The sequence below is a fragment of the Aedes albopictus genome, chromosome 3 (assembly GCF_035046485.1).
Source record: "Aedes albopictus strain Foshan chromosome 3, AalbF5, whole genome shotgun sequence".
NCBI classification, from domain to species: Eukaryota; Metazoa; Arthropoda; class Insecta; order Diptera; family Culicidae; genus Aedes; species Aedes albopictus.
In genome coordinates, this window is record NC_085138.1 from 429,750,606 (window position 1) to 429,759,764 (window position 9,159).

Genomic DNA, 9,159 nt, shown 5'->3' on the forward strand with positions numbered 1-9,159 from the left:
GTGTTAAAAACTTGGCGGCTTAAGCGCCACTCTCATGGATGAGAGACCACCAGTTCAAGTTGAATTTGCCCGACTTTTGTTGACTCTTTCCCTCAGGGGACTCTCGAACGGTCGCTGGTTAAAGTTTAATGAAACTATACAAAAAATACTTACACTAACTCCGGGATTTCGCTACTACTCTCCCCTTTCAAACGCAAAAAAAGAAAACCTTAAGCTCGCTCAAATTGCTGAACGCTGTTACGCAGTAGGCGAAAGCTCAAAATTCTAACTGAGTGAGAAGCGGAAAACCAAACTTAACACCGTAATTGGAGTGAATAACTCAGCACCGACAAACGGAAGCAATCAAAACACAAACTCAGCTAGATTTCAAACAATTTCGCAAACTTAACTTTATTAGCTCATTCGGGTTGGACTTAAAGTTGTTCGATACGGAATGGAAATGAGCTACTAAATCATGGCCATGAATAGAGGAAAAAGCTCACATACCTGCGCAGGATTTTCTTACTCGGTGAACTCGTTGACACGATGACTCGAAGGCTTGACACGATGGCGTCCTCGCTCCTCCTGATTCGGTGGCGATGGCGGCGTTGTAACGATGCCGCTGGCGCTGCTGATTGGCGGCAGCGATGGAGGTCGAGCTCGTGCGGTATGGCCGAAACTAAAGCTGCGGGGGTGAGTGGCGGCTGGGCGGAGGCCTTCCGACTTTGTGTAGGACGAGAACGTCCGGATTCGCCTTCCTCTTCAGAGGGAAGCCCCTTTTCCCAATCGACCCGGCTTCGCGTACCTTTCCGCTATGACCGAGCGGAGTCAAGGGAACTTCCAACCGTCGATTCAGGTCTCGATCCTGCGTACACTAATTGGCGGTGTACGGGGATCGCGTTCTCGATCGAAAGATCCAGGGGATTGTAGCTTGTCGGATCTTCACCGGCGGTTGATTGGCGACCGCGGTAGTTTTCGCTTGATTTGACTAGCGACTTCACTCACCCTCGTTTGACTGCCTCCGAAAGGCGGGCCTTGACGAGTGCACGAGCTCCAAAATGTCCGTGCTCCACGGACGGAAATGGCGGGCCCTGGTTTCGCCACAAAAGATTCCCCGATCCGACTCCGGTCGAATCCACAAAACTCCAGCCCGTACCAAAAAGCGCTTGGCGCTGTAAAGTCCAACGCGAAATCACAAATTAATTATCTATATCAATCTAAAACACAATTTACTACAAATTACCTTTCTATACGTTTCAACGAATTCACTAATAGAAATTTCGCGGAATTGGTCAGATATACTGACGTTGGCAACGAAAAACTGTCGATTAAGGAAAATTATGGTCAAGAACTTAATAGCACTAGAAATTCACTCCAATCATTCATTACCTTTGTCTAAAAACCACTATTTAATCTTCAAACTTCAAAAACTTCAAATTTAACTCACTATACTTCGAACTCTCGCGATACTTCTATCCACCAGCCGTACTTGAGCGATAATGATCGAGCTTAAGATCTATGGCAAGCATGTAACTTCATCTTGAACTCAAATCTATTATTTCGAATATTGCGCCAAGCAATTTTAGGATGGCGACATTGAGTTCACACCATCGGTGAGCCGACAAAAACCGAGTACATAAACCATTATAGTCGGGTTCATGCCCAATTCATATTGGATAACAGTTTATAGCACGATCTTAGTCAATGCACAAACCCGCAGTCGACATGAGCAAATTCAAATGTTGTCGTACTGATGACGTCATTTTGACTCTACTTAACGTTTCGTCCTAATCGATTTATAATAACATTACTCTAATTCAGTTTATTCATTTTAATTCAGTTTATTATTTTACTTAAAAAAGATAAAAACGTCAAAAGCTATAATTACATCAATAAAATTCAAAATAATATTTTGCTTAAAAAGACAAAAAACGTCAAACGTTACACCACTAAGCATTTGAATAAGCCGTGTATCAGCCCGTATTACGCATTTAAACTGCTTGCTGCCCTACAAAAGCAGTTCGAATGCATATCTGCCTTGAGTTAGCATAAGCTGTGCTGCTCAAAAGCTTTCGGCTGTTAATTAGCATTTCAACTGCATGAAGTGGTTTCACTTGGGAGCATACAGAATGCTTTTCAACTGCTCTTTAAATGCTAGGAGCGAAAAGGTTGGGAGATATGTTACGCATTTGGCAACACATTTTGTCTCTCTCTTACAGAGCCTATGCTTCTGTTTACAAATGTGTGCATCTTATTTGTTTCTTCATTTTCCCCTACTCATCCAAAAGCACCAAAGAAAACATTACTGCAGCTGGATTGGATTGAGAACTTGTCCATCAAAAAATCATTCCAATTATTTATCATTTCGTCGGAAAATATGTGCCGAATAGGTGGATGCTTTGGTGGATCATAGGATTGTTTGAAAGAGGGAAGAAACAATCATATTCCACAGATATTTAAAAGAAGGGATTGTAATGCTCTACCACAATGAAATACAAGTTTTGGATGTTGAATCTGAAGCTGTTATCGAATCATTCTTTATATTGGCGATTAAATCAACGCACGCCACCGGGACAGCTTTAGCATTGTGGATCAGGAGCAACAGAATCCGAAGCAGATATGATTAATCAATCTCCGGATCGTAAGTTCAAACCTACATCACTACAAAATTCAGCAAAAAAGTACCACCTAGCACCGGCTGGAATATGGAAGGACGATGAAGCGGGGAAGCAGGCTGAGAGAACGAGAAGCAGACGTCAATCTATTTTTGTTTTTTTCTTGCTCGACGAGGCGTTACGCTTCTTTGACATTTTGTCACGACGTTCCTGAAGGGATAGCACTAAGACAGCCCGCTATTTTGCCAAAGCCTGCCGTGAGGTAGCACTATAGGCGCATATATGGCTAATTAGCATTAAACGCCTTGTCGTAAAGGCTACTATAATGCTGAAGGAATGCTATTTTAAATGCTTACTGGTTACTTGGGTAATTTGGGTGAGCTACGCACCCAGAGAAAGTATAGGATCACCGATAGGAAGATAGAGAAACGAAGGAACGCAAAACAAAGGCGCGATAGAGTGAGCAAAAACACGAGGACCCAAAGCCGTAGCCCGTCAGAGCTATCCGGCTCTCGAGAAGGAAGTGAAACGCTCATATAGGTAGCACAAAAGAGCGTGAGCGGACTCCCTAGACGACGAAGGAGAGAAAACCGCTAACACCGGCGGCATCCGTCTCCTCTGTGATGTGTCATGTCGCTTTAGTGGGACTAAGATTAATGCGATACCCGTGAAAGACACCTTTGGACAGATATTGACCTGGCCGGTTAGTTGAAACGCTGGCTTGAGCACTTTGGAAACCTTTGGAAGTGTCGGCCACGTCATCAACACCTCAGCATGATCCGCTAGGGGTTCGACGCATTACCCGTGTCAACACCGAAGCTGCATCAGTGCATGAAATCGAACAGGGCCCCGGGGGTCGATCGCATATCAGATGAGATACTCAAATATGACCCCGTAGTATCTGTACAACTGCTGCTTCAATTATTCTGCAACATATGGGGAACCGCACCATTTCCGGCCGACTAGATGAAAGGCGTCTTAGTAAAAGTATCAAAAAAGTGACCTGACTGTATGCGATAATTGGCGGGGCATCATGTTACTGCATATTGATCTCAAAGTCCTCTGCAAAATGATCCATGCAAACAAGAGTTAGATTGGAACCCAGCAGGACCCAGCAGAGGCAGACCCAGAGGATAATGGCTGTGCAGCCACAACAATGAAATAAAACAAGTCGGCACAAATTTTACCTGGTCACAGGTCAAGGCGACGGCGCGAGATCTTTCAATTCGGCCCTCTGCACCACCGATGATACTCAGGACTGAAAGTATGCTAGTGAAACCTGGTGTGTATCAATTGAGAACACTCAACGTTTCACAATTTGAAATCCATTGCTGAGCTTTATCGTCGATGACAAAAGTCAGAGAGTGAAAAGCGGAAGTGAGTCAACCACAGTTTACCCAGGAGTGAAAACCGAAATCAATAGGCAGGAATCTCAGCAGAATATCCTAGAAGACGCAGGCCCAGAGCAAGATAATAGTGGACAATCGACATCCTAGGTATTACACGACCGCCCGATGCATCTGTAGGGGTGTCACGGCGCTTTATATACCGTTATCATAAAAAAAATATCAAAACCTGAAACGCCGTCCTCTTTCTTTATCATTCCTACACGTCTGGCCAAATTTAAAAAAAATAGTTGGATTAAATTTTTAGTTACGCCCTTTTAAAAGGTCAAACCCAGGATTTCTATAGAAAACCATCATATTAAATAACAGAAGCACGCCTTTATGTCCCAAATAATAAAAAAGTATCATAATAATGCTACAATTTGATACTATGCACTAATATTGACTGAATTTGATATTAACATTGTCCATTACACTAATATAAGGGAAGTATTTTATTTATTTATTTATTATTATTTTAGTAATAGGGTGAGGTCCCATGCAAAAAATGTGTCATAGGGTTAAAGGCCTTTTTTAAAAAAGCGTAACTAAAAATTTCGCTTTGCGATATTTTTACAAATTTGTACAAAGGTGTTGGAATGATAAAGAAAGAGAATGGTGTTTCAGGATTTGATGGTATTTTTTTTTTTAATAACGGTCAATGAAGCACCGTGGGTGTACAGGACTGAAAGTAAGAAAGTATTGTCTTCTGAGCTTATAATTCACTTTCTTCAACTTTCCCAAATTCAGATGTCGATCGGATAGCAAGCCAAAATGATAAACTCCGAATTAAATCGGCTTTGTCGCGGTGTTGATTCAATTGACGCCTTTGCCGCTGTTTAATATTTATGAGTCCCCCATGAAGGGGTTAATCTCTCTCATCGCAATAACAACATAAAGGACTCGTTTCTATCCCAAAACCCACCGCCCATGCCCATGCACCATATACTACTGCTGCTGGATGGGGGACATTATGTTTTGCGTTAATAAAATCACCACCTGTTCCGTTTGATGGCTATAATTTCCAAATTGAATTGAAATGCTAATACAATATCGGTCGGGGAGTCAGAAAATATATCACTTCGGTGTGGGCAGTCACCTGATTGGCACGAATTTCCGGAAGAATGGGGTGGGATGAGAATGGGGGATAAAGCGGGAATTAATTGAGGGGCGCACGTGCAATGATATTTTAGTCACTCTTTATCCAGATTCTGGCGGAAGCAAGCCAATTAATTTCACCGTGTTTGCGTTTGGAATTATTGGGAAGTCTAATGTTTTCGCACCGGGAAGTTGATGCGGGGGGAACCGAAAATTAAATATGTCCATCCGGATTGGTAAACAATAACGTTTACGTTTTAATTGTAAACCGTGGGCGTTAGAGAAGGTCTTTGTTTATCCTATATGATTTCATTTTCCCAGGTATGTCACTATAGGTATATTGAATGGTATATATTGAAGCGATGATTGAAGGTTTAAGGGATTTATCGAGTATTTTTTTTTCAATTTTTTTGTGATACTGCGAAAAGGCAAGACAACTGTGCTATACCCAAATTCCTGGAAAGTATGAAAGCACGATGGAAATTGGTTCCATAATATTGGTATGATCCTAGAAAGCAATTATTTCGGTTGATAGAACTTCCAAGGTCAACTCTACATGGACAAGTCTTCTAATGAAGACGCACCCAACGGTTGACTGTATGTGGCAATATTGCTTCGACTGACCCGAATTCGCTCTCCTCTGCGATGGATATTGTGCATCCCAGCTTAATCACTCAGATGCTGACGATCTCAACCAGCCGTCGTTTATCGCGAAAATATTGTGCCCCGTATGAATTGTATACGGCGGCTGATTATCCATGACAGCTCCCACCCGGCGGCTGCAAAAACAGTTCTAGCCAAGGTGCACACCGTGTGTAAATCATACGGGCGCGGTCTGGCGCGATCTGATGCTGCGCGTTTCGTACGCAGCTTGTTGAGAATCTAAGATAAGCGCGACAATAATCATATTATGTTGAAACCCATTCAACACCACCGTCGGTGGCCGTCATCTGTTGGAGCCAACGGCTGCATATAGCCCTGCGCCATAAGTTGCATGCTCTTGGTGGAACGCACTGCTCATAAATAATCCCATATTCATGCATTCACGTGCATATTTGACGTGGATCCTAAACTCATTCAGCACTGTGGCTACCACGCCACTGAAAGCTGACCCTATCCATCCGTGACCGATGGCCAAAATGTCTGTGGCTCCGGGTCAGGATCGGACTCTGGCGAAAACTCATTATTCCAACTTTGATTGCATCATTCCGGTCGGTCCGGGATTGTGTCCTACCTAACCTAACTGTGTGGGCAATAAAATGCGAAAAGCTGTGAAAATGAATTTGTATGAGGCGACACCTAATGCTATTAAAATTTATCACTAATATGCATTTATCGAATGTGTTGCCATTATAACTAGCATGACTAGTTATGACTAGCTGTTGCTGCCGGCGCCGGAAAAATAGTACATTGAGAATGATGAATTTCGCCAGTGAATTGACGTGTGAGTTATTATCCTTGGTAAACAATAATTGTGGAAATTGCGCAATGAAGTGAGCAATGATGATTGAAAATACCCATTATGATGAGCTCAATCTGATCTGAGTGATGATTATGATGGATCATTATTTATTTCTAAATTAATAGTGGAAATCCCAACAACTACTCTCCGTGTATTTCCTCAAAATTCATTGATTCCTGAAAAACAAGCCCAGGTCAATTTTCAATAGCACAGTTCTCACAAAATTGCATGATAAAAAGCGCGACCTCAAAAAAAAAAAAAACGAGTTCATTCGCATTTATCAGCCCTACATGAACAAAGCGAAGCCACGTAGCATCATGGGACATTGAAACACGTGTGAACATCCAGGAACCACCAAAGATTGATTTATGAAAAATTCAACGCATTGAATTGAAATGTTGTTGCCGTAGGAATCGATAGAGAGAGGACACAACAAAAACACCACCAACCACACATCTCTGTTTTCTGACAGCAACCGCGCGTTTCGTTTGTGGCCCTACTAGACTATGTTGTGGAACAATGGCTGCCTCTGATATTACGCCCACCCCGTGATAGGGGTTTAACTGATCTTTCTTCGTTTCAGCGGGGAAGTTTTCTACGCGGCCAGAGCGTACATAGTGCGGATGCATGGTCTCTACAGCAAGGTTTTTCGAAAGGTCGTATAACTGCAAACAATTCTTGTGATATAGTACATGGAAGAAAACTATTACATCTGCTAAATGTGATCTATACATAACGTGTTCTTCTTATACCTGTTCTTTTTTATATTAAAAGATTTCGGGAAAACAACGTAATAACACGATAATCTCGTAGCAAACTATTCGAAAAAAAAAATACAACTGTGAAAATCTTTAGAGAAACATTTAGGGAGATTTTCCATTGAACGGTTACCTCGATGATAACCTCAACAACAGCTGAGTTCTTGCCGGTGTCAGGTTAGAGAGCGGAAGGAAAACAGTCAGTGATAACATAACTCCAGCCCCACCACACCCACACCCATCCTCCACGAAATAGCCTCAACATTCGGCATGCCATCCATCCCGTTCTCGGTTGAAAGTTCCATCTGTCAAGCCCACGACATCGAGCTCGTATCGAAACGATGGAAAACATGTTAGTAGGGGAATGTGGAACAAAATACCTTATGTACCTGGAATAATAGCGTAATTGGGTGATTTCGTTGCGTGCACCTTCTGGTTGTCTGGCTAGATTGGTATTCTACGAACTTTTCTTTTTTCACTACTTATTCCGAAGATATCAAGACAAACTTTTGCTTGAAATTCATACTGAAATATTTGCTTTCAGACATATGACAGAGGACTCTCAATATTTCACAACATAATCCTAGAACAGAAGCCAAGCTTTTGCTCAACTTGTAAGTAGATCTGTTCTAGGATTATGTTGTGAAATATTGAGAGTCTTCTGTCATATGTCCGAAAGCAAATATTTCAGTATGAATTTCAAGCAAAAGTTTGTCTTGATATCTTCGGAATTAGAAAATCAAACAAACCCAACATAAATTCTTACCATATTAATAAACTCTTCTAATCCCGATGAAAATTCTTCCATGAATTCCAAAACTGCAAATTTTTGCTACATATTCTCTAAACATATAGAATTTCTTTTAGGAACTCTTCCAACTAAAAAATACTTACATTCTTATACACTAAAACCATTTTATGTAATTTATTTTTATGCACTCTTAGTTTATGGACCTTGTCAGAAAAGAGGGAGAGCTTCTTAGAACCAATATTGTGCATAAGAAAATGTAATGACGGCAACTATGGCAATGGCAGCCAAGGATCATTTATAGGGGAGAGCAAAGGGAGGCGTTACAGAATATCCCAAGGGGTTTCAGGGGCATTTCGGGGTGTTTCAGGAGGTCTTGAATGAGTTCCAGGGGGCCACAGAGGTACTTCAAAGGGTCTTAGAGGCGTTTTAGAGAGTCTTAGGGGCGTTTCAGCGAATTTTAGAGGCATTTAGAGGTGCGTTACGTCCGAGACGCTTTTGCTGGACTTTGCAGGCATTTCATAAAGTTTTATAGGATTTTTGGCGGGCACTCTATCGACGTTTTTGGGGGTATTGGGGAGTCGCAGCGCAGATACGTTGCATAAGGTCCGCTTTACAAAAACCCCCGAAACTCCTTGAAACACTTTTTAAATGCGAATGAGTGTAATCAGTTATGCACCTTTCAATTCCGCCCTATTTTTCTTATCCTTTGACAGATACGCGTATTTCGACTACCACTTGTACCACGTAGCTGATTACACTCATTCGAAGAATACCCTGCTTAGAGGGTTCCAAAAGTCGATACAAGACTTTTTATATGCCAAACCAAAGGAGTTTCAAGGACATTTCAAATAGATTGCGGAGATTTCATGGGATTTCAATGAGATTATGTATGTTTTAGGGGCGTTTCAGAGTGTTCCCAAGTGGCTAGTCGCTTGGAACAGTGTGTCAAGAGGTGTCAAGTATACCGTCTTACACGATGTGTGGCAAACCGAGGCATCCTGAGGTACACTTTTGGCACTTGATTTTGAGCGAAATACTGGCAAATAATTGGCACAAGTAAAGATGCGCTCAGCGTCACACCCTTGAGTGTTCCTTAAACCCTCTTGATTCC

General features: G+C 42.0%; 1 long non-coding RNA gene across 1 annotated transcript; it reads right to left on the bottom strand.

The window, feature by feature from the left end:
* Positions 1-576: 576 nt before the first annotated feature.
* Positions 577-3,211, bottom strand: LOC134292076 (uncharacterized). The gene is made up of 2 exons (XR_009999444.1): positions 1,369-3,211; positions 577-1,300 (listed from the first exon to the last, which is right to left on the bottom strand). It is a non-coding gene; the product is annotated as an uncharacterized LOC134292076 (long non-coding RNA).
* Between the last annotated feature and the right edge of the window lie 5,948 nt (positions 3,212-9,159).